This window comes from Coenobita brevimanus, unplaced genomic scaffold (assembly GCF_032717465.1).
Source record: "Coenobita brevimanus isolate Jiangsu-jjx unplaced genomic scaffold, ASM3271746v2 jjx.HiC_scaffold_288, whole genome shotgun sequence".
In the NCBI taxonomy this organism is placed as follows: Eukaryota; Metazoa; Arthropoda; class Malacostraca; order Decapoda; family Coenobitidae; genus Coenobita; species Coenobita brevimanus.
This window is the reverse complement of record NW_027643851.1, coordinates 82,761-110,185: the sequence shown is the minus strand read 5'-3', so window position 1 is coordinate 110,185 and position 27,425 is coordinate 82,761. Positions and strand designations below refer to the sequence as shown.

Sequence of the window (27,425 nt, the reverse complement as noted above, 5' to 3'; positions counted from 1 at the left end):
AGTTGTTCCAAGCACCAGAGGGGGGTTAAGCTTCATAACCCTCTGGTGCTTGGGACAACTCTAGTACCCCATTTCAGCTGACTAAGACGATTTTATTCGACAGAGTGAGTCATAGGAGCCTGACAGTGTCAAAACCGGCACCATTAACCCTCACGACCGACATTAACTCTAGCATCATGTTCCAGCTGACGCCAGACAATTTGGATTCAGCTGAAGAGGATCCTAGGATCCTGAGAGACACTATAACATCACAAACAAAATACAAAATGCCTTCCCTCCATCTTGAACGTACTATAATTCATTTACATTAAGTAAGCTCGTATTTTCGTATTTTTGCAGCTTATTTCATGTATCTTAGTTAAAAGAAAAAAATACTACGAGCCGGTGAATAAAACCAACACTTGTAGACGAAGAATATAATTACCAAACCGTTTCGGTGGACATTGCCACCATCTTCAGTGGTCAAGATAGTGAGAGGGAGTGACATAATGACTATAAAAGGGTTCCTTTTTATGCGTGTGTGTGTGAAATGGTGGGGTAAAGGAGAGGTGGGGTGGGGTAGATTGTAAGCGGGGATTAACCCAAGGGGGATTTTGGGGGGGACATTATCGGACAGGTCAGGTGTAATTCCTTCCTGCTACGACACAGTTAAGGTCAGAAAGGAATTACACCTGACCTGTCCGGTAATGTCCCCCCCAAAATCCCCCTTGGGTTAATCCCCGCTTACAATCTACCCCACCCCACCTCACCTTTACCCCACCCTTCCACACACACAGGCATAAAAAGGAACCCTTGTATAGTCAGTACGTCACTCCCTCTCACTATCTTGACCACTGAAGATGGTGGCAGTGTCCACCGAAACTGTTTGGTAATTATATTCTTCGTCTACAAGTGTGGGTTTTATTCACCGTCTTTGATTATCACGCAAGAGTGATTCATCCAGCCATTACTACGAGCTCTGTATCTTTTCATAGCCCTTCTTCGTGACTAGCATCGTATTCTAGTTATCTATAGTTACAACTGAGCATTCAAGTTGGAGGGATCACAACTTTAAGCAATTACAGTAAACAAACAAACAAAAAGCAAGTGTCGTCCTCTTGACCTCTCGTCTTCGCAGGAATGCAGCGGTGGCGCCATCTTGTGCGTGGAATGCGTGAAGTGCAGGCTCTTGAGTGGAAGGAGCACGGAGCCACGGGAGACTTATTAATATTCGCTAGTCAGCCAGTCTAGAAGCCTGGGACATTTGCCTGAAATAATAATAATAATAATAATAATAATAATAATAGAAATAACAACGAAACCAGTCATATACATAATTCAATATCTTAGTCACTCGATCTGTCCATTCCGCCCCTTCAGTACGAGGACGCATTTCTGTAAGCTATTTTTTCTAACATGGGAGGTTCGATACGTTTGATTGAGCCTATCCATAAGACTCCTAAAGCTGAGTAAATGCCTCTGAAAGTTGCAAAATATAAAATATAAAACGTCTATATGATATAAAAACCTTTGTTCACCTCCGGGACTCGATTTGTGGCGCCTAGACCAAGTGCTGACGTCATATTTACACTTTGCTACCTTTAGACGATTTCCTGGAGCTTAAAGAAACCCTCTCGGGATGATGGGACAGACACAATAACCCCTTCAGACAGAGAATGACTTAGTTACTTTGTTCTAGGTAACCGGACGATTTTATTCAGCTTAGGAGATCCCCTCGTAGTGAAGGGATTGATGGTGACTGTATCTAACCCCTCCAGTACGAAATTTCTCTCCAGAGTTGAAGAAAATCGTCTGGAGGAAGAAAGATGAATATGGAAGAAAGATGAATATGGAAAAAAGTGTTAATGTGGACAATGAGTTAGATAAGACTGGTTTAGTTAAGGTAGGGTAGGGATGGGACGGTTGTGGCAGGGTGGGGTAAGGTTGGGTTAGTTTTGGCAGGACGGCGTAGGGGTGGGCCGATTTTGGCAGGGTGGGGTAGGACTGGGTCGGTTTTGGCAGGGTGGGGTAGGATTGGGTCAGTTTTGGCAGGGTGGGGAAGGGTTGGTCGGGTTTGGCAGGGTGGAGTAGGACAGGGTTGGTTTTGGCAGGGTGGGGTAGGATCGGGTCGGTTTTGACAGAGTGAGGTTAGATTGGGCTGATTATGCCGAGGTAGGGTAGGGATGGGTCGGTTATGGCAGGGTTGAATAGAGGTGGGTCGATTAGGGCAGGCGAGGGTAAGCATGGGTAGGTTATGGTTGCATTGGGGAGGGTAGGATAGGTTATGGCAGCGTAGGATAGGGCTGGGTGGTGGTGGGCTCGGTAGGGTAGGGCTGGGTAGGGTAAGGTAGGCTGAATCAGGGTAGTGTAGGGTACAGAAGAGAGGTGGGTATAACTGCCGTTTAGTTCCGTCATATCCAACGCCTATTTCACTCAGTTATACTACACTGTCTCATCAAATTTGGGGCGATCTTCTCTACGATTTTTGTTCTTCTCCGCTTAGTTCAGTCCTTTAGTTCATTCATGACCCTTGGCTTTCCTTTTTATTTATTTTTTTATGTGGTGGAGCGCAGGTGCACGAGGCTAGACCACCATAAGTCCAGAATATTAAAGGGTAGGCCACCAAGCTACGCCCTGGTAACGTCTACACGTCAAAACATCTGTCCACCTCTGGGACTTGAACCGCGGAGCGCTGGACGCAGAGCTCTCGGTTTGCGGATGTCACTTTTACTCTTTGCTAGCTTCTGACGATATCCTACAGCTTCAGAAAACCCTCTTAGGATGACGGGACAGAATCATTTAATCTTTCAAGCCGAGAACAACTTATTTACATTGTCCTAGCTGACCGCATGATTTTATTCAGCTTAGGAGATCCCCTGATAGAGATGGGGTTGATGATGGCAGTATTTAACCCTTCCAGTTCGAAATTTCTCTCTACTGTAGAGGTGAAGAAAATCATCCGAAGGTAGAGAGAAGAAAACAGGAAAAGTAATGTAGTGGTGAAAGGGCTGTACAGGGGAGGGTAGGTTAAAGTAGGGTAGAGTTGGGTCGGCAATGGCAGGGTAGGGTAGGGTAGGCTGAGGTAGGCTAGTGTAGGGTTGAGAAGAGTAGGGTAGGGTAAATTGAACTGAATAAGTATATACAATAAAATCTGGCGATACAACAACCAGGGTCATATGCCGCCGGACGACAACGAGAATAAAAGCACTCGAAAAGATGAACTACACACACACACACACACACACGCACACACACACACACACACACACACACACACACACAATACAATTCATAATTAAAACAAGAAAAACACTAAAACACTAAGAACACTAAAACCACTGTATACTAAATTTTACACGGTAGTGCAGCTGCCTACACCAAGCAAAGGTTTCCTCTCCACCACAACAAGCATCCTCTCCAAGTACCAACAGAAGACTACAATCCCTCTCCTGCCCGGTGCTCAGAGAGGTAACGATGGCGCAATACCCCAACAGTGGACACCATCAGCAATAGCCGAAGAGTCAGGGGACGAAGCATTCCACACAGAAAGTAGGGGGAGAGTCCTCCATTAAAAATCAATGAGAGAACCAGGAATGGCCCATTCGGAGCCAGCATAAAGCCGTCTCCCACCTGCATTCATACCTCGGCAAATGAAGGGGCCCCGTTTACCCACAAATATCACACATTTTGTTGGCCCCCACCGCATCCCACCTACTCTGCCAGTGGGAGCAAACAGTGAGTGGTTAGATGAATATCACTGAGCGAGGCAGGGGAGAGGTGAGGATGGGCGAGAGGCAGCAGCCTTTGCCAGAGCGTCAGCATGCTCATTGCCCACAATGGTACAAAACCACAAAGCAGTCCCTAGCAAGCACAGCCATTCTAAAACAATGTAGACAACAAAAGAGGATTGGACGGGAAAACACAAAATGGAGATCGGCAGAGTCGCTAAAAACTGTATAACAAACAGGAGGGAAGCTAAATATCAATTTGACTGCGAGTAAAATAGCAGTAAGTTCTGCGATAAAAGTAGATACGATGGGGGGAAGACTCCTACCACGAATGAAATCGGGGAAATATAACACCCAAGCCTGTCCCCTCACGGGATTTCAATCCATCAGTACATACGAGAATCGAGACACTGTGAGAGGAAGCATGTTCTAAAAAAATAGCAAAGAGCCGCCTGTGAGGACAGAAAGGCCCCTCTCTCAGGAAAGTAAACACACGGTTGCACCCCTGAGAGGAGCCAGGAGCCATCCTTGGTACACGCACAGGACAAACAAGAAAGTTTGTAAAATCCACATCCACCATGTCAGCCTTAAGCCTGTAGCCAAAGGGTTGTGGATAGCGATGATACGGCGAGGCTGACACTCCCTGCGGAACAGAGCCAACAAAATCTTCCTGAACTTTAGCAAAGACGGTGACACTAAGGACACTAGTTTGAGGCACTCCCTCCTCTTGAGGATATGAGGGAAACAAGGTGGCACCAATACGGAAAAATTCCATAATCAGTAAAGGCAACCTACCACGCAAACCAAGATGGTGACCTGCAATACCTGGCTTGTGAAACGGTAGGACAACAGCCCCCGCCAAGAAGCAGGAGTGGACGAATCTCTCCAAATTCTATTTATAAGACTCAGGAGGAAGGACACTGCTTCATCATCCAGGTACCTCAGCACTGCATGGGGAATATTATCGACTCCGGAGAAGTGTCATGACAGGGAAAGGGTAGACCAAAGTTTACACCAAGACAAAGGAATGTTGTAAGTCTCTCCGCCCCCAGAACGGATGTCCAACACCTTAATCTCCTCCACCTCCCTAAGCCTGGCAAAAACCGAAGAACGAGTATCCCTACAGGAGACCTCAGCGGTAGGATAGGGTAGGGAACGCTAGGGAAGGGTAGGCTGGGGTAGGGTAGTGTAGGGCAGAGAAAAGTAGGTTAGGATGGGTTGGTTTAGGCTAAAGTAGGACAGAATAGGAGAGGGGTAAAATGTGCCTAGTCCAGGAACGAAAAATATATCAGTTATCCATGTAACTAGCGTTTTCTATTTCGGTAGATTATTTTCTTGTCTGCCTAAAGTATCGTGATGTACGAACAATGAGATTAGATATCGAAACTGTAAGATGCGAATTAGTTACAAAGACGGTATTTTGTTTTGGCTAACGTTACATCGATACGTTCAGCTAAGAGCAACTCGGCAGAACTGAACAGTATATGACGTGCTAGATGAACGCTGTGACCGGAAAATAAATATATATGTATATATACTTCAGCATACAGTAAGCGATTTTATGTTAACTGAAGAGAAGCCACCACAGCTAATGGGTTAAGTTTACACACACACACACACACACACACACACACACACACACACACACGTTGCGAAAAGTTTCACTGACGAAGTGGGTGGTTACTGTCCCCCTTGAGCAAGGGGACTGGTGTGTGCGTGTGTGGTCACAGCCTTGCCCTTAGATCGGACTATATGAGCTCTCAGCTCCCTTCCGGGAGGGTAAAAGCTGACGATCACGACCATCAAGTGATCCTGACCGACCCGGTGAATTACACACACACACACACACACACACACACACACACACACCATTACTTGCAACTGGCTGGCCTATCATACAGCCATATCCTATATTCATGAAGTACAACACATCTTACATTTATGTCAATCAATCAATCAATCGACTCCAGTTAATCTAGTTTCTGTCAGAGCACAAATATCAAGTCCGTAATTTTGAAAAACCTTCACTAACTCATCGATTTTACCGTCATGATTTAGCGTTCTCACATTCCAGTTACCAATTTTAATTGTATTTTTTGCATTAACAAAGGAATTAGATTGTAATTGAGGCAACCGTGAGATTCTTAGCACCCCCTGCCCATTTAAGGGCTGCACGGGACTGGGGGCCATTATTGTTCTTTCAGAGTCCATCAAGGTTTCTTTGGCTAACTTCCTGAACACCTCGCCATTGTGTTGCAGTCGCAGTAGGCAGCTAACTTGCCTGATTGCCCACACCCGAAAGACCCAGCCAGTCACGTGCCGGCATGCTTCCCAGCCATTTCACTCTCAAGGAGTTCCTCTGCCTGGATGTGAGAGGGATGTTTGTAGAGCAAGGAAGAGTGGCTGTGCGTGATAGAAATGAATGGAGAGAAATTGTGAATGAATAAATGATGACGCAGCCTTGGGGGGATATTCTCCTACATTTGTCTGATCAGCTGATCAGGCAGATGAGGGTAAAGGGATGGGTCTATTATGATGTGGCAGGTGTAAACCAGCTCTGCTGTAGGGCCTTGCTGTGGATGTCACTGATTGCACGGCGCAATTGTCCCTCGTGCGGTCAGGAATTGTCCCTTCTCCCCCTTGGGGCTAAGATGCGAATGACCGTGTTAGAGTGGATGAGTAAGTGTCGACCTGTCTCGGCTACCCCACTTTCCTTGGGGGAAGCATCCTGGGTATATATATATATATATATATATATATATATATGTGTGTGTGTGTGTGTGTGTGTGTGTGTGTGTGTGTGCCCTAGTCAAAATGACCTGAGTAGGTAATTCCTTGGGGATTGGGAGCCATTCCTCACCTCACCTGTCCTCACTCCCTACATCCACCCCTCCCCTTCTTTCTCTCTCTCTCTCTCTCTCTATGTCTATTTGCCTCTCTCATATACAGTATATATATATATATATATATATATATATATATATATATATATATAGATAGATAGATATAGATGGATAGATAGATAGATAGAGATATAGATAGATAGACAGAGATAGATAGATAAATCGATCTACAGAAAAACAGCCAGATAGATATAGGTAGAAATAGACAAGTAGACGGATAGATAGTTTTGTGTGTGTGTGTGTGTGTGTGTGTGTGTGTGTGTGTGTGTTCTAATACAGTCTCCCCATTCCTCTTATTTTTTTTTACGTCAATATTATCCACACAAAAGAAACCTACTGTAACTTATAAAAGATACTGTACCCACACAGTGAAATTGTGGGAAGTGCCATAATAGAACGAATTAAGCCCGACCAGAATCGTATTCTTCCATATGAATAGTTATCGACACAGTGAAATCAAGACCTACTGTAACGACATCTTACACTGCGATGGTTATATCGTGAACATGGGCCTCGTCTAGTTCCTATGTTGGTATGTAAACCCATATGCTTAACATCTATCTATCTATCGCCCGACGCCCTAATCCCGCAAAGGGTGGCCGCAGAGAAAACGCCTCCAAGTCGCTCTGTCACCCACCATTTGACTACCCTCCTCCCAACTCACCCCCCCCCCTCCCTCATATACCTCTCAACTCCATCCCTCCACCTCATCCTCGGTCTACCCCTCCCTCTCCCTCCCTCCACCTCACCTACATACACCCTCTTAGTTAGTCTTTCATTCTCCATACTCTTCACATGTCCAAACCACCTCAGTGCATTTCTCCTAATCTTCTCAATCACATTCACATCCACCCCACAACGTTCCTTCACTTCTTCATTCGTCAACCTGTCCCTCCACGTCACTCCACATGCTCCTCTCAAGTAACTCATTTCCACTGCTCTCACTCTTGACTTGTTCCCCTCTTGCAAAGTCCACGACGCGCTTCCATACGTCAGGGTAGGGATCACAATACTATCATGCAGTGACTTCTTAACTTCCATACTCACCTCCCTATTTCTCATCATTGCTTTCAGTGCACAAACAACCTTCCTTCCCTGCTGTACCCTTTCACGCACTTCATCCCCCAAAGTTCCATCCTTACTCATCACACTACCCAAGTACTTGAATGCACTCACATTCTCCGTATCCTCACCAACTAACCTCACTGCACACTCTGTGACTTCATTCCCCTCGAATACCACAACTTTACTTTTGTGATGAGTAAGGATGGAGGTTTGGAGGGTGAAGTGCTTGAAAGGGTACAGCAGGGAAGAAAGGTTGCTGGTTCTTTGAAAGCAGTGAAAAGAAACAGGGAAGTGAGCATGGAAGTGAAAAAGTTACTACATGACAGCAGTGGCGGCGCCAAGGGAGGGCTTGGGGGGGCTTCAACCCCCCCAATAATGAGCCAAGCCCCCCCATCAGCCCCCCCAATATTGCCAGATTCCAAAGGCGAATTTAGGCAGGACGTCCCTTATTTGAACTTTCAATTTTGTATTACTATTTACAAATAATACACAAAAGTTGACGAAACGAAGTGTTATAAGTTTAGGAAAAGATTCAAGACAATAGATTAAATCGTGATTATTATTTTTAGCTGTTAGCATTTAGCAGATTCTGAATGATAGTAATTTCACGGAAATTACGGAAAATTTATCAGTTGACTCAACTTCTAAGGAAAACTTCCAGCCTAGTTCTAATACTAAGGGTAACTTATAATATATTCTGTGCAATTCTTGTAATTCAGATGGTTAGTTTACATATCCTATAATGAAAATGATAAGTGAAAGTAAAATACAGCATTATTTTATTAAACTACATTAGCCATTCTTTTAGTGTATTACGACTGTACGAGTATTATCTCGTCTTCAGAAATATAATTGAATGTCGATTATGTCATAATTCGAGGCAGGAAGTTAATAAATTTGAATATATTTGATTAAAATGAAGTAAAGGATTCACACTGCTATAGGGCCTACATGGTCCTAGGCTCCTAGCCTAGCCCAGCATTCACGAATCGAGTGCACGATGAGCCATTCCTGTTCGATTCCTGTCAGCTACCAGACCAGTCTACCACGCGACGCGGTTGTGTGTAGATCTCCGAGTCTGTTGGCTGTTAATTGCTTAGTGCAGTAGACACTGAATTACTGAGCAGCTGAGCTTATTAGTTGTGGTTTTCGTCTTGCACTGATTTACAGGTATGGTGTAAGTTGATTTTCTTCTACTTACAAATGTATATAGGCTACTATAAGATTATAAGAAGCTGTGGAAGGAAGAATAAAATAGTGTGAAAATATCTGGTCTGTTGTAATGCTAATATGCAGTTTTATGCTTCTGTGATCTGTGTGCTTGTTTATGCTGTTTTCCCTGTTTATGAAAGTAACTGATGGTGGTTTATCATATTTGATCACATAGGCCGGGTTGATCATGGAACGCTACCTGTTACCCAAGATTCCCAAGAAGAGGCTGCGAGATGATGATCCTCCTACAGACACACCTGCTGTTAATGAGGACCTGGACAGTGGTGATCGTGATTGTGAGTCTGCAGCCTTACTAGGTGAGGCTAGTGCAGAACCCCAGCCACAAGAGGGCACTTCTCACACCCATGGTGAGAAACTACTACCTGGACCCAAGGACCTGAGCCAGCTTCCAGATAGTGGTCCCACCTGTCCAGACTTGAAGAGATACCCAGCCACAGAATACAGTGGCCAGTCAAGGTCATTCAACAAGAACTGGCGTGATCATCATTCGTGGCTGGAGTACTCCACGACCCTAGATGCTGCATTCTGCTTTGCATGTCGTCATTTCGGTCATGTACACTTAAGCAAATGTGAGAAGTCCTTCACCCATGACGGCTTTCGGAACTGGAAGAATGCAACCTCATCTCTGAAGTCTCATGATAATTCAGCAGGACACAAGTTTTCTATGCAAGCTTGGGCAGAGTTTAAGATGCAGAAAACAACAGGTTCTAGGATCCTACATGCTTTTAATACCAACCATGAAAAAACTGTAAAGGAAAACAGACATTACATTAGAGCAGTAATAGACGTACTGCTCTACACAGCCTGCCAAAATGTTGCCCAAAGAGGTCACAAGGAAGACACTGATTCTGGCAACAAAGGTAACTTCCTGGAACTGCTGGACCTGATTTCCAGGTATGATGACATTGTCAAAAAGAAACTGAGTGGTGGTCCTGGCAATGCTAAATATACGCACCACGATATCCAAAATGAACTGCTCGCCATCATAGCTTCAATAATCAGAGAGGACATCAGCAACGAGGTCCTAAGAGCAGAGCATTTTGCCCTAATGGTGGATGAGACCAAGGATGTCAGCAAACAAGAACAGCTGTCCATTGTGGTGACGTATCTCCACAAACAGAGCCTTCATGAGGTGTTCCTTGACTTCACAGCAGCCGAGGGTCTGCATGCAGACTCATTGCTCAACAAGATCTTGGAGACCCTGGCCAAATGTGGTATTGACCACAACGCCTGCATTGGCCAGAGCTACGATGGAGCTGCAGTCATGTCAGGGCACATCAGTGGTATACAGGAGAGGTTTAGGAGAAAGGTACCACAGGCTGTGTATGTCCACTGTTATGCTCACAGGCTCAACCTTGTGCTCGTTGATTGTGTACACAATATCCAGGCTGCAGCAGAGTTTTTTGTGGCTATACAGAGCTTGTACAAGTTCTTCTCTACGTCAGTAGTACATGAAGAATTTATAAAGGTGCAAAAAGAAATAAATCCCACAAGGAAGCACACAGAGTTGAAGCAACTGTCTGACACAAGATGGACCTTCCAACATGCTGTTTGTCTGGCAGTGAAAAGAACCCTACCTGCCATAGTGACAACCTTGAAACGTCTCATGGAGGGAGACAATGCACACAGAGCCACTGAGGCAAAGGGCCTGTGCATCCTGCTAGATCAGCAATTTGTGACAATTCTGATGGCCATGGAAAAAGTGTTACTGATGACCAAACAACTGTCAAACCACCTCCAGTCACATGACCTTCAGCTGGCCTCTGCAGAGGACTTGATGCAGTCTGTCATGTCTGGACTGACAGGAATGAGGACTGAAGCTGCCTGGAAGGAGTTAGAGGAGGCTGCTGAGGATTTGTGCAAGGTAGTTGGGATACGCACTGAGACTGAGCGTCCAGGTAGACAACGATCTGCTCCCAGACACCTGGATGAATTCATCATAACATCCAGTACAGGTCAGAGGGATGGAGCTATACCAGATGCCAGGAGAAGGAGCTTCTATGCCATCATAGATAGAATGCTCAATGAGCTGAGCAGGCGATTTTCATCTGATGCCTGTAATGTTCTGATGGGTGCTGCTGCCTTGAATCCTAAGCACATTACATTTCTGGACAAAAAAGCGCTGTCAGGAATGGCAGCCAATTATGGAGTGGCAGAGGGTGATCTTGCAGTGGAGGTCCACCAATTGACAAGACTAATAGCTAGGAAGAGAGACAATGGCCTGGAAGTGTCCACACCACTTGAGCTCGCAGCCATGCTGGAGTCAAACAAGGACACCTTTATAGATCTGTATAAACTTGTATGCATTGCAGTGACCCTCCCTGTCACCTCAGCTGCCTGTGAGAGGAGCTTCTCATGTCTGAAACTCCTCAAGACATACTTGAGGAACAGCAGTGGCAACAACCGCACCAGCAACCTTGCTGTAATATCAATTAATTCTAGGAGGGCCAAACAGCTGAACATTGATGCCATTATAGACACATTTGCTGCCAATCACCAGAACAGGCGCATAGTTTTAAAGTAACGTGACAGTCGTTACACCTTGATTTAAAAATTCTTCTGATTCTTCAGATTGTATTAACTTCATTACATAGAATTTTTTTCTGTCATGTTAACTGCTTGCTTACACATGATGTCTAAATTAATTGAGTTAAACTTCAATCTTATGGAATAAACTGGAAATAATAAATGTTATTATGTTGCGTATACATTAATCTGAATTTCCTTGCTAGTTTTATGTATTTCATTTGGCAGAATTTTTGATGAGATAAGAAATGTTATACATTAACACCGCAGTTTCAAAGAGTACAGGTGTCTAAAATGAACCTCAGTACATTCGGATATTATGAATATGTACATACCAATTTTCCATCAACACTTCAGTTTGATGACATTTTGTGAAGCCCCCCCACATTTTACCCCAGCCCCTCCTCAGCCCCCCCAATGAAAATTTCCTGGCGCCGCCACTGCATGACAGTATTGTGATACCAACTCTAACGTATGGAAGTGAAGCTTGGATGTTGTTGGAAGGACACAAGTCAAGAGTGAGAGCAGTGGAAATGAGTTATTTAAGAGAAGCCTGTGGAGTCAAATGGAGAGACAGGCTGACGAATGAGGATATAAAGGAGCGTTGTGGTGTTGATGTGGATGTGATAGGAAGCGTTATGAGGAACACACTGAGGTGGTTTGGCCATGTGGAGAGGATGGACGGTGAAAGACTGACGAAGAGAGTGTATGTGAGTGAGGTGGAGGGGGGAAGAGAGAGGGGGAGGCCGAGGATGAGATGGAGGGATGGGGTGGAGAGGTATATGAGAGAGGGGGGTGTGAGTTGGGAGCAGGGCAGTGAAATGGCGGGGGACAGGGCGACTTGGAGGCGATTTGTTTGTGGCCACCCCAAACGGGATTGAGGCGTCTGGCAATGGATAGATAGATAGAACTTTCAGATTCCTCCTCCTACACACTGTCCCAAATTCATTCACCAAACCTTGCAACTCTCATTCATCTTCACTCAACAATACTGTATCATCAGCAAACAGCAACACCGGAAGCTTCCAAATGGTTAACATAATGTCTGAATTAATGGCATATCTGTCACACTGATCAGAATTAAGACGTACTGTAACGATATCTTATACATGTACTTTATGGGTTATAACCAGGACAACACGACTCTCATCTAGTTCCTATGTTGATATATATAAACCCAAATATCTAAGTATGTATGGACGAACTAATGGCATACTCATCATATTTATCAGAATTAACTTATTATAAATCAATTACTTACTTACTAGGTACTGTGCTATATAATGGAGTAGTTTTCTCAATATTCATTGTACTCACCAAAGATCCTGCGATGGGTGAAAACAGAGGAGGACGGTACACACTGTCCCTGCAAGGAAAATGGAATGATTACTATAACTGCACATTATATGGCTACATAAAACTAATATTATAAATGTGGATTTCTCTCAGAATAAGGCATAAAAAATTGTCATTCCAATTTGCGAATATCTCTGCACGTACATGTTATCTCATGCACGGTGGACACTAACATTTTTTTTTATATATATGCTTGCCTGGTGCACGTGTGAGTGAATGTGTGAATATTTTATGTATACATGTGTGTGTGTGTGTGTGTGTGTGTGTGTGTGTGTGTGTGTGTGTGTGTGTGTTTGCTTCGTGCTCCATGTGTTTTCTGTAACTGTTGCTGCGTTTTTCGTCTGTTTTATATATTTTGTTTGTACTTTGTGTTACTGCAGCTTTATATGCTTGTATGTTTCGTGTCTCGTGTGACTAAAGGTGAACTGCTTAAGAACAGTTCCTTTAATAGATACGATTGCTTCTTCCGGAATACAGCAAATGTTTTCAGTTTATTTCGCTCTGTGGACGATTGTATAAGAGCGTCGTGGAAAATACTGGAATTAGAAAAACTGCAGTAGATACAGCCTTGTTTACCAGATATCCTGCCCAAGTTTCATTAGCAGATACGTTGTCCAAGTTGAATAAAATCGTCTGAAGTAAGAATAAGCTTGAAGAGACGTTGCTGTACTGAAAGTCATTGGATATGCCTTGTTTTATGTCTGTTCGTATGTGGCTGCGAGATAACAGACTCAGGTTCAGTCTTTTATGGCAAGCGTTAATAGATATCTCAGTGCTTTCTTTAATATGGAGGTTAATATATCACTGGAATGTTTCTAAAGCTTTCCGCCTCCTCTCAAGTAAACATGCTACTGTCTATTACACTCTCCCAATTGGTAAAATCACTGGTGTGTTAACAGATCCCCACCTCTCAGGCAAGGGTGTTTACTCGTCTCTGTTACATGGGTGTCTATTACACACGTCCTATTGGTAATCTGTTGATGGTATGTTTTTCAAAGCCTCCCACCTGTCTCTCGTGCAACGGTGTTTATTATCTATTACACTCCTCTTATTAGTGATGTGTCAAGAGCATGTTTTTAGATTCCGACCAACCTCGTGCAAGGCTTTTTACTGATGATTACACGGAAGTGAAGCTTGGACATTGTTGGAAGGACACAAGTCAAGAGTGAGAGCAGTGGAAATGAGTTATTTAAGAGGAGCCTGTGGAGTCACGTGGAGAGACAGGCTGACGAATGAAGATATAAAGGAGCGTTGTGGTCTTGATGTGGATGTGATAGGAAGCGTTATGAGGAACACACTGAGGTGGTTTGGCTATGTGGAGAGGATGGAGTGTGAAAGACTGACGAAGAGAGTGTATGTGAGTGAGGTGGAGGGGGGAAGAGGGAGAGGGAGGCCGAGGATGAGATGGAGTGATGGGGTGGAGAGGTATATGAGAGAGGGGGTGTGAGTTGGGAGCAGGGCAGTGAAATGGCGGGGGACAGGGCGACTTAGAGGCGATTTGTTTGTGGCCACCCCAAACGGGATTGAGGCGTCTGGCAATAGATAGATAGATAGACATACACCATATTGGGAGTCGTACACGTCCTCTCTGATTATACGATGACAACTCTCTCAAATCATGCATGGTCTTCTCATAGCCTTCATCAGCCTCTGAACCACGTAGTCTCGTCTGCTTATACTTGCACTCCTCATAGTCCTAATCAGACCTCAGAGCTACCTATCCAAGCCGTATATTACTGTTATCCTGTGTTCTTTTTATCGTTCTTCTTTTTTTCACTTTTTCTGGCCCCATTCATGCCTTTCTGCGTTTTGTTTCAGTCTTTTGCTCTCTTTATCTCATACTCTGTTTTTTTTGGTTTTACTCTCTGCTCTTTTTCTCTTATCCCTCCTCTTTTTCTCTCGTATTCCTGCCACGGTCCGCCAGTTACAATATTTCACGGTTTATTATGCAGATACGAGGCTGTAAGTAATGACCAGGCAAGATGATATATTGAAGCCGTTGCGAATCAAACAGACATATATGGTAAAAGGTCAGACACAGACTTACACATGCACTTCTAAACTGAACTGGAGGAGAGAGAGAGAGAGAGAGAGAGAGAGAGAGAGAGAGAGAGAGAGAGACATGCACTTCTAAACTGAACTGGAGTAAAGATACATAGAGAGAGAGAGAGAGAGAGAGAGAGAGAGAGAGAGACAGACAGACAGACAGAGTATAAATTTTTCTTTACAGAACACAACTCACACACCGTAAACACACACAGACACAGACACAGACACACACACACACACACACACACACACACACACACACACACAGATACACACACACATAGACAGACACACACACACCATCTTCTACTTGTACACAGAACCGGCGAAACTTGGACTGTTACACCCGTAGACTTTCAGAGAGCATAATTTCTTATATAGCGATTTTATGGGCGACCGAAAGTTAGGTTAGGTCACTTTGGGCAGGGTTTGGTCTGATTAGATAATTTTTGGTTGGGTTGGGTTCAGATCGACTAGATATAGACGGATTAGGTTAGATTGCTTTAGAATAGGTCGGTTTTGATATATTTTGGGTCGGGTTCTATTGGGTTGGGTTAGGCTGGGTTAGGTTCGGTTGGATTTGGTCATTTGAGGCTTGAGTGGGTTTCGTTAGGTCGGGTATGGTATGGTTAAGTGAGACTGGGTAGGATTAGGCAGGGTTAGATGCGGTCAGGCTGCGTCAGAATTAGTTAGTTTAGGTATGGGGAGGTTACGTGAGATAGTGAGGTTAAATACAATTAGACTGGGTTAGGTGAGGTTAAGTTAGATTAGTTTGGGTTATTTTAGGTTGAATTAGGTCACTCGAGGTTAGGCCAGGTTCAGTTCCAGCAAATATGGATAGGTTAGGCGCAACTGGCCTAAAATAAGATTCAGGAAACGTTATAAACGCAACCCCCTCCTCCCATCTGATTCTGTGACCTACGTCTTGGCTTCAGTCTTTCTCTCCCTATTTCACTCTCTCGTAAAAGTCTTGGTCTCTGTCGAAACGCCTAAATTTACTGCATTGTAAAAGTGGTTTATGCATTGCGGTCTTTTGTTGGTCGGTCCTTCCAAAGCCAAGTATCGCACGAGGTGGACGTGGTTTTGTGTGTGTGTGTGTGTGTGTGTGTGTGTGTGTGTGTGTGTGTGTGTGTGTGTGTAAGTGTGCGCTTGAAGCTGTGTGTACTTGAGTAATGCCCACTTGCACACACAAATGCCTCGACAGTAGTGTGTGTGTGTGTGTGTGTGTGTGTGTGTGTGTGTGTGTGTGTGTGTGTGTGTGTGTGTGTGTGTGTGCACGCAAACGTGTGTACTTGGCTGATATCCACATGCTTACACACAAAGGCCAGGACACACAGAGTAGTTGTTTATGTGTGTGGGTTTATGAATAGACTACACTTACACTCAGGCCAGGACAGACATAGGGTAGTGTGTGTGTGCGTATGTGTTTGTATGTGTTAACAGAATACACATACAGAGTACCATGTGTGTGAACAGAATATGTAGAGTAGCATGTGTGTGTGTACGTGTGAATAGAATACACATGTAGACGTCACTGACACCCTCTAATTCTTTCAGCCAGGATTGGAGACGTAGCGTGTATATATCAGGACTCCATATTATAATTACAAATCATAATAGATAGCATGATGGATAGATAGATAGATAGACAGATAGACAGACAGATAGAAGCAGCAAGTACGTGTGGACATTCAAGGTCATATACATACATACCAGTTCTCACAAACCACTTACTAAAGTCAGTCAATAATATCTTTACAAACACTCCCGACGCAGTGCCAAGCGACATAGGTTTCATAGCACTCTTTTTTTTTTTTTTTAGGGATTTATGTGTATTAAACCTTAAGGATTCTTTAGTATGTTGCGTTTATTGTTTTGATATAGACACAATTTCCATCAGTAACCTTCAGAATGACACCAAGGTGTAATGTACAAAATAATTCGCTATGGAAAACGTGTTAGGAAATCTCAAGAGTCACATATAATATGGGCCAAAACCTTATGACATCTAACCTTCAATCCGATGACCTAACAGTAATGAGGGGGAAGTGAAGACTAAAGCTCACCCTTTCAATTAGGAAAGTCTGCTTCCTAAATGAATAAAATTGCTTGTCGGTATCCACACTATAATGAACCCCTTCAATACGATGTCTACTAGATTTAATTATTGCAACTACCAGGAGATTTTATTCAACTTATGACATCTCAAAACTCTTCACCTTAAGTGGAACTGCCGAGACAGACAAAGAAAGAGACAGACAGAAGCAGAGACTAACAGAGAGACAGAGGCACAGGCAGAGGAAGATTTAGAGAGAGAGAGATTGGATCAGTTACAAGGACAGGGAAAACTGAGGAGAGGAAATCAGGTAAGGAGAAGGGTAGAAAGACCGAGAGAGAGACTGAGACAGAGAGAAGGAGGCAGAGACAGAGAACATGATGCAGAGGTGAGTGCATGCAACTGAATGAGGTAAACGTGAGAGGATGCGGGGTTTGGAAGTGGAGGAAATGGAACTATTCTTTCAGTCCAAAATGGAAGAGGCTGAAAGAGTGCGCACATATTCATTCACGCAAACACTGATACAAGCACTGATCAGCGCATGCACGCACACTAATACACGCAGGCACTGATACACGCAGGCACTAATAGGCACTGATACACACAGGCACTGATACACACAGGCACTGATACACTATCTATCTATCCATCTATATACCTAGGCTGCTTCCCCCAAGGAAAGGGAGGTAGCAGAGACAGGACGACACACTCCCCATTTACTCATCCATTCAAAGACGTTCATTCGCATCTTAGCCCCAAAGGGGAGAACGGACAGATCCTCACCGCACCACACTGCACAAGGGTCAACTGCGCAATGCAATCAGTGACATCCGCAGCAGGGCCCGACAGCAGAGCTGCTTTACCCCTGCCACATCATAACAGACTCATCCCCTTACCCGCACCTGACCTGAAATAGCTGATCAGACCAAATGGGGGAGAATATCCCCTCAGGGCTGCGTCATCACTTATTCATTCACAATTTCTCTCCACCCATTTCTGTCACGCACAGCCACTCTTCCTTGCTCAACAGACGTCCCTCTTGCATCTAGCGCTCTCTTCACACTGTCCATCCATCCTATTTGTGGTCTTCCTCTCAGCCTTACACCTCTCACATCAGATCTAGTTATCTTTTTCACCAATCGCTCATTATCCATTCTCTCCATATGCCCAAACCATCGCAACACCCTCTGCTCAACTCTACCAGCCATCTCCCGAACAACTCCAGTTCTCCTTCGCACTTCATCATTCCGCACTCGATCCATACGCGTCACTCCACACATACTCCTCAGACACCTCATCTCCATTACATTCAAACTTTTCCTCTCTGCTACACCCATATTCCATGTTTCAGCCCCATACAATGCAGTCGGTACCACAACACCCTCATACAGCCTTCTCTTTACATCCATTCTAAGCAAACGACATCTAAACACTTTTTTCATTCCTCCCAGCACCTTTCCTACTTCATTTATTCTAAACTTCACTTCTGCATCTATTCTTCCATCCACAGAAACATGTGACCCTAGATATTTAAAACACTCTACCTCCTCAAGCAACTCGCCATTCAAAACTATATTCATCCCCCTACCATCTACCAACCTCGTACACTTCATCACTTTACTCTTATTCCCATTTACTTTCAATTTCCTCCTTTCACACACCCTTCCAAACTCCTCTACCAACTGTCTCAATCTCTCCTCTGAATCAGCCACCAGTGCAGTATCATCTGCAAACAGCAGCTGCTTCAGATTCCACTCTCCACCATCAACATTCACCAGACTCAGACCTCCACCTAAAACTCTTGCATTCACCTCCCTTACAACACCATCCATGTAAATATTAAACAACCAAGGCGACATCACACATCCCTGTCGCAGCCCCACTCTCACAGGAAACCAATCACTCACAGCATTTCCCACTCTTACACACGCTCTACTATTTACATAAAAACTTTTCACCCCTTTTAGTAACCTACCATCAAGTCCATACAATCTTAAAACAGTCCACAAAGCCTCCCTATCAATTCTATCATACGCTTTCTCTAAATCCATAAATGCCCAAAACACATCCTTACCTTTCGCTAAATACTTTTCACACACTTGTCTCACAGCAAACACCTCATCAACGCATCCCCTCCCTCTCCTAAAGCCACACTGCTCATCACCAATCACTCCCTCTGTACCCTCTCTAACTCTCATAATTAACACTCTACCATACACCTTACCTACAACACTCAACAGACTTATACCCCTAAAGCTAGTACATTCATACTTATCACCCTTGCCTTTATACAACGGGACCACACAAGCACTTGCCCAGTCAATTGGCACCATACCTTTCTCAAAGCACACATTCAACAATCTTACTAACCAGTCAACAATAGTCACTCCACCACCCTTCAGGCTTGAGATTTTATTAGGTCTTGTGGTATTATTCTTACAAAGCTCATGGCCTCATAGTGCCAGGGATTGATTCCTGGCACTGCAGCATCCTATCCTATCATCATCAGCATCATCATCATTGTCGCTGTTGTCAATGAGCAAGTAATATGAGTACCTAGATTAAGTTAACTGGCACTGTATACTCTAGTGGTGGAAAGATCTACTTAGCCTACTGAGCCTGGCACTGCCACTAATCCTAATTATCATCATTAGGCATTATCATTAGCTCTCATCATTAGGCATTATCATTATCAACAGCTCTGCCTCCTTTTCCCACCCAAGGATGGGGTGAGGAATTCTCAATTAAAATTTCATAAGTAGGGGAGCAACTGTAATACTCTGTACATCTCAACTTGGCTAAGAGTGATTTAGAAAGGATGCAAAGTTAATGTACTGCCATCCTTGTCTTACTCTGCTTCAGGGCTTTGGGGATTGGGCTGCAAATGACACAAATCTTTGCCAAGTCAAGGTGGACAAACCAAAAATGTTCTAACTCACTTTTCAGAAGGGCGGTAATAGCCGTAGTTGTAGTGGTAGGTGTAGTAGTAGCAGTAGATAAGATTTGAAGACAGATGGCCTAGGGTAACCTCTTCTGACCAGTTAATTTCCCCACAGGTTAAAGGCCACTGTGTTACAAGGAGCCTGCAGCACCAACCCCAATGTAGCATTGTTGCCCATCGCAGCATCGACATCAATCGCAGCATCACTAACCCCATCGCAGCATCACTAACCCCGTCGGCAGTGGTAACACCAACACAGCAACAACGGAAACATCAACACGAGTTTCACAGGCAGCCCCTGAAAATGTGGCAGGTTTTTAGGAGATAATCTCAGCTCTGTTGATAATTTAACTCTTTGTCTGTGGAGGTGTTCAATACAGATCTTAGTTAACTCTTAATGTATTGGTGCTGGAGTGGCACTACTAGGATGAAAGGGGGAGATTGCCTTCCCTATCCCCCAACAGGAGAAAGGTGCACTACAGAAGGGTAACTCAGCCTGCCATCCACTGAATTCATATTCTGATGGGCCTGGGGTTGCAACTACTACAGCTACTAGTACACGAGAACAAATATGAACAAATCCATTTTACATCATTTGTCTGGCTCAATTCCCTGGTAATAGTCCCTCATGTACTTCCTTATTCCCAGAAAGGAAGATTGTGGACTGCAGCAGAACATGACAATCCTATGGTTCTGCATTATTTACATAATTCTTAATGACTAGTATTATTCTTGTGTTACTCTTTTGTTACTACTCAAGACTGAATATGAAAAGATAGCAGTTTAGATAAATAGGTAGTAGGAAACGGGGTTGTAGATAGACTTAATTTCTTCACAGAGAGGGCTGTCTCCTAATATGAATAAAACAGTCTGGTGGTAGCAAGTATAAACTATATGACATCAGCAGAAGGCCCCATACTACAGGTCCCTTTGGCAAAATAAAAGATGTCACAGCCAAAAGAAAAAAAAAATCCTGCACTTTTCCCCCCATGTAAGATGAGGTACTTTAACTGGTTATAATAATAATAATAATAATAATAATGATAATAATAAATCATCCATCATCCAATCCTATCGGCCAATGAGGCAAGTTGATCCTAACATTTAAGATGAGAGTGACCAGCCTCACTCATCCCTGAATGGCATTACGTGAGCAATAAACTCCAACCACCCCTTGGATATAAACCTTCACCAGCTCAATCCAACTGGAACATCACAATTACCCACTAAGTCACCAGGCACAAAAATTTGGTTATATGATTACCATCCAGCACGGTAAATGTTTCCCTGGTGTACAGGAAACCATTTGGCTTGTCACTCAGTGTAAAGTCACCCACAGGCAGAAGGAAGGGGAAAGAATGAAGGAAAGAAAGACAGAAGAGGGGGTGTAAAGTCACCTGTAAGCAGAAGGATGAGGAAAGAATTAAGGAAAGAAAGAGAGAAGAGGATGGAAGGAAAGAAGGATGGAGGAGAGGAAAGGGCAGACCCCCTGAGAGCAGCTCTACATCGAGTGAGTGGATGGTGAGCGCTCCCACCTACCACAAATAATAATAATAGTAATAATAATAAGTACTTTAATAACCCTGTCTCCTGCCATTTCACTGATCCCCCCCTCTCATATACTTCTCCATTCCTACCTTATCCTCAGTCTCCCCTTCCTTCTACCTCAACTCCCTATTCCAAATAAGGAGGATGGTGGACCGTAGGAGAAAGGGAACTTCTGGTTTCCTGTCCAGGCAGCTGGCTGGTATTTATGTGGCAGCTGGTTGGTATTAATTTGGCTTTCTTCTCCCCCCCTGCTCCCTCTCTGTAGGCGGTTTCCATGGCTCAGTCAACTCACACACCTGAAAATATACTACACATTAGTTCTTTCCTTTCAAACCTTGATTAACAAAAGTAGCTTGTTGGCAGCAAGAACATTATCATCTGGAGACAACATGAGTTAAATAACTTGTCAATACCAAATGCAAGATGTTTTCAATAATAATTCATCCATCCATCCATCATCCAATCCTACATTGCCCCATGTGGAGCATAGGAGCCCGGGGCTAGGTAATTGGTCCCGACAATTATGATGAGAGTGACCAGCCTCACTCATCCCTGAGTGGCATTACATAAGCAATCAACCCCAACCACCCCTTGGATATAAACCTTCACCGGCTCAATCCAATTGGAACATCACAATTACCCACTAAATCACCAGGCGCCAAAATTTGGTTATATGGTTACAACCCAGCATAGTAAATGGTTTCCTGGTGCACAGGAAACCATTTGACTTGTCACTCAGTGTAGTCACCCATAGGCTGAAGGAAGGGGAAAGAATGAAGGAAAGACAGAAGAGGGAATGTAAAGTCACCCGTAGGCAGAAGGACAAGGAAAGAATGAAGGAAAAAAGACAGAAGAGAATAGAAGGAAAGAAGGATGGAGGAGAGGAAAGGGCAGACACCCGAGAACAGTGCTACATCGAGTGAGTGGATGGTGAGCGCCCCCACCTACCACAAATAATAATAATAGTAATAATAATAACTACTTTAAGAATAACGAGAACTACTCTAAGTCTCAATGGCATGCCTAATGGGCCACATCCCCACACATCATTCAAGGCCCTGAAATCCTGATACCACAACACAGGCATAACTATCCACACACAGGAGGAGGCCGTAGCACGGGCCGAACAGGGTAGTACTCCCGAGGGGAATGGGAATGCTGGTGATAGGGAGAGCTGGAGCTCCTGTTTCACTAGCTATCTAACCATCCCCCTTTGCTGACCTTTTCAGTGTGACAGTAACATGGAGAGTAGACCAGCATACTCTTCCAAACATTTCCTCTAACTATCTATGCACTACACCACATGCACTTTACATTTCACACAACGTATCCTACTACGTTACAGGGGTTGGCGCCAGCAAGGGCATGCGGCCAGAAAACTTCGCCCCCGTTACCTAGTGGCGGACTTCTGGGGGGAGGCGTGGCGGGGGTTCCGCCGGCATAGATCATGGGTCCAGGGCGAGATGGGGCTCGGGCCTGTGCTAGAGGGTACAGGGCATTGCGGTTCCCAGGCTGCCGCTTACGCCCAATAGAGAGGAGCCCGAACCTGGGAGTAGCGCCCCAGGAGGCTGCCCTATCAGTGGGTGTATAATGGCGGGATAGTTGCAGTGCCAAGACGCGCTTGGAGGGTGTCCCTGCAGCTGTCCTGGCAGGGTGCCCCGAGGCCACTACCACAGCCACTGGTAAGCTGGTGGGCTAGGGGTCCCAAATCCATTGCCTGGACCTGGGACTGTGCAGTGAGTGGGACCTGTGCTGTGTCTGTCCCCCTTTATTAACACTGAAGATGACAAAACAAAATAAGTTTCAAAGCAAGCCTGAGGACAGTAAATCATCCATGGGGATGAGGGTGGGTTCATGGAATGTGGGAAGTTTGAGGGGAAGAGCAGGGGAAGTCGTTGAGGCATTCAGTAGGAGGTGGGTGGATGTGGCGTGTTGGCAGGAAGTCTGGTACAGGGGTGGATCAGCCAGAAAGATTGTTGGGAAGGACTGTTGCTATAAGTTGTTTTGGCAGGGGGGGACAGACGGATATGGAGGTGTTGGTGTGATGGTTGCGGAGAAATGGGTGGAATATGTTATGAATGTTTTGAGTAAGCGATAGGATATTGGTAGTGAAAATTCCGTTGGGAAGAAAGATAGCTGCGATTATATCGGCATATGCTCCACAGGTATTGTCATTATTGTATGTTTAAGCCTATGAACATCCTCATCCTTCACTGCCCAGGTCTCACATGCCACATACAAAGATCCCTTAGCACTGAGGGAGAGCCCTCTCAATGTCAGGAGGCAACAGCTCCCTGAACTTCCTCCAGCCACTCCTTATCCTAGCCACACAGCTAACACCAGCTCCACCTCCAGCACATAACATGTCCTTAAAAAAAAAAAAAAAAAAAAAATCCTCTACACACTCAACAGCAAGACTAATCCTTTCATGCCTGAAATCTCCATATGCTCCCCCCCACACACTGCACACACCATGTCAGCATTTTTCACAGTCTACCTCTAACACCACATACACAGCCTCTCACCAACACTGAACAAGTTGTAATTCCTTCCCACACCCTAGTGGTAATCCACACATGGCCACACTCCCTCAGCTTTGACAGTACCACCACCAGCCCTAGATACCATCACCCTTGGTTACTAGTCGTATCAACCCTCCAATCACACAACACACTGCCATCAACTGAGACAAAAGGGAACAGGGATCTGTCAGGTTTGATAACATGCTATAACAAATTTAACAGACAATGGAGAAAGTTGCCTTCATGAGGTGGCAGTCTCCTTGGTTATGGCTACTAGTCATATCAATGTGCTATAGCAATACACTGTACAGGTACAGGAGGCTTGCTTTCATGTGTCTCCTTGGTTACTAGTCCTGCAGGTGGTAGGTGACTGTGATCATCCACTCACTTGATATACAGTGCAACCTCTTAAATTCGAAGTTCTTGTGTCCTTTTGGAAGTTTTGATAAATTTGAACTTTTAATAAAGCATTTCTGTGGCAGTCTTAATTCTCATGGTTTAGACATGCTTTTGACACAAGCTTTGTTGTCTGGGCTAACTAGCTGGCTTCAGGCATCCTATTTTCCATTGTTAACACTACCATTTATCTCATCTCTTAACTCAAGGATCAGTACAATAATCGCTACTAACCATGATGTGTTTCTTTCACATTTCCTTTCCTCATCTTGTGTATGTCCCCTTGTTCTAAAACACTTAGCAGTTCTATTCATATTTAACATCAATCAGTAAGTTGCAAGGGACAGTAATTATGCATTCATTTATTTACGTAAAAACTACAGTACTGAACATGAATATTTACATCTTTCAGCAACCACCATCCACTCCTTGATGTAGCACTGCCCACTATCTCCATTACTTTTGTTTCTGTCCTCCTCTCTCCCTATTTCTCACATCTTTCCTGTCAATTTTTATTACTCCCTCCTTTTCAGGTGGCTTTACATTGAGTAACATGCCTAATGACTTTCTGTAAGCCAGAAAACCATTTACAATGCTGGGTGGTAACCATATAACCAACCCATACGTGATGCTACACTTCACATATTGTGCACTGATTACACAGTTTATTTTATGACATTTTATGATACGTACAATTACTGCCAGTCTGCATTACTATAATCTTGCAGAAATATTGCAATCTCAGTGATGAAATACTTAAGTACGTGTGTGTGTGTGAAAAAAAATGGACGATGATGGTGGTGGTTTATATCTGCTCAAAAATAGATTGCACAGTGGTTTAACACTGATGCAAATGATCTATTAGAATTACACTAAGACTGCTGCCTACCAACAATCATGCTTCAGTCAAAAGTGAATAAAATCAGTTGACGTCTGACAAGCGGTGTTGCATGGTGTTGTGTGATAAAGGAATATTTACCATAATTCCACTCCAAAACTTAAAAACCTTATCACACTGCTTTGTAATGTCATACACTGTCAGGTTTAACACCACCGCTATCTTTGACAACACCTGCAATGAGTTATTTACTCTAGTTTCAGTTGGTACAGCACTGAGAACTGTCAAATTTGTCATACATGGTAGTTTCCATCACCAATCATTTCACAACACACACACTAAGTACTTGTGGCTGCATTCTTATACTGCATCATTTTAGTTCCCAGCACTGCACTAATTGGTAAAGCCAGGACACCCGTTTGAAGCCACAATTATGGTCAAATTTGGATATGATAAAACTGACTCAAATAAGAAAGAGCTTACCCAAGAGGAGGAAAGGAAATTATTATTATTATACACACTTCATGGTGAGGTCATCAGTACCAGATGGGTGTAGCTAGGTATTTTTTTTTTTTTTTTTTACTAGTCTCCGGTTATTTCTGAGCAAGTTTGGGAAATAAAAATGACATTTTTCATAAATTATGGGAATTGAACTTTAGAGGATGAAAATTTTTGAGGTTGCATTGTAGTACTACCTATTCTTCCTTCAACTTTATCATTCTGCTTGTCCTCACTCCCTACTTCTCCCTTTCCTTCCTGTCACTTTTTCTCTTCTTTCCACTTCATGTGGTTTTACACCAGGTGACAGGCCTAACGGTTTCCTGCAGCCCAGGAAACCATTTACGATGTTGGGTGGTAACCATATCACCAAATAATGGGGTGATGAGGGGCTTGCTATGGTGCTCACGTTAACTGGATTATGCAAATGCAGCATCCATCCAGGAACCAAACCTCCACACTATTCAACGCACCTTGCCGTTGCAGGGCTCTGTCTGCCACAGGGGAACACTGATTCACTAAATGAGGTGGCAAGGCTGTTGCTTGCCTGTGGTTGATGGGTCTGCTTGGCCAGGCAGACTGGGGTTGATCAACAACGTACTTCAATTCACAATGCCATCAAACAAAACATGCCCCAATGCCCTCCCATATCCTCCAAGGATGGTGGAGTACACGAGTCTCCTTGGTTACTAGTCTAATACCTCCCTATCATCCCATAAAGGAAAATGGTGGACAACAGGATAAGGGCCAATTCAGCCAGCAGACCAACATGTTCCTGTTCTCCTGGCCACAAAATACATCACTTCAGCACTACCATATAAACCAGCCAGGGAACACAGTGACAATTACTTGGATTTAACGTACATGAAAACAGCACTTCTTCATGACTAGCATAAACGAGGACTTGCTGTACACACAACTACAGTTCTTTCACTTAAACTTGGCCAAGACATATCCTTTGACAGCTGACTTAACTTAGTTCAGTAGCAAAGACACAATCACTGGCTCTACAACCTTTCCACCACACTGCATGACTAAGATCACTAATTTTGATCTAATACAGTATAGCTAAACACGATTCAAAGATGGTAATTTTAGGTCGTTGAAACCTTTCCACAGCACTTCTTCGTGACTAGCAAGGTATTTTAAGGCCAAGTTAAAGCAAAATGATTGAGATGCAGTTTTAACACATTACCAATAACATATTCTTCTACCCAGCTGGCTTCTTTACCCAGCTGGCTTCATCTTGCCATCTTGATATCTTCATAGATCTTGTTGGACACCATCTGTTTCCTGCAAATACAACAACACATTAGCTATGTTTTTATCTACACCAACACCCACTGACCTAACCTACAACACCCACTAACCTACTCTACACCTACACCCACTGACCTAATCACACACACACACACACACACACACACACCTAACCTTCAAACACCAGCCAACTGGATTACCTAAACTCAAGATCACAAGTTTAAATTCTGTACCTAAACAACAAGAGCCTATCTGCACAGACTGCAGTCAATATTTAAGTTTCTCTTTCAAACTCAGAATGTGAAACTTGTATTAAAATGCCTCCTTATGGCCAAAACTGACAACTGTTTAATAATCAGCTGATGCAACAGCTGACCTATCAAATCAAATCAAAATTTCAAGCTGAGCAACTTTGTATTTCATAAGCCACTACAATGCTTCCTTAAAGTCAACCTGAAATGCACCCAATAGTCAGCTTAGGCAATGGCTGACATGATAAACCAACAAAAGTTCAGGCTGAGCAGCTT

General features: G+C 43.9%; 1 long non-coding RNA gene across 1 annotated transcript; it reads right to left on the bottom strand.

Annotated features, from left to right (window-relative positions):
* Positions 1 to 1,226: 1,226 nt before the first annotated feature.
* LOC145390124 (uncharacterized) lies at positions 1,227 to 26,874 on the bottom strand. The gene is made up of 5 exons (XR_013895573.1): positions 26,834 to 26,874; positions 21,474 to 21,680; positions 19,835 to 20,134; positions 12,752 to 12,800; positions 1,227 to 1,247 (listed from the first exon to the last, which is right to left on the bottom strand). It is a non-coding gene; the product is annotated as an uncharacterized LOC145390124 (long non-coding RNA).
* Between the last annotated feature and the right edge of the window lie 551 nt (positions 26,875 to 27,425).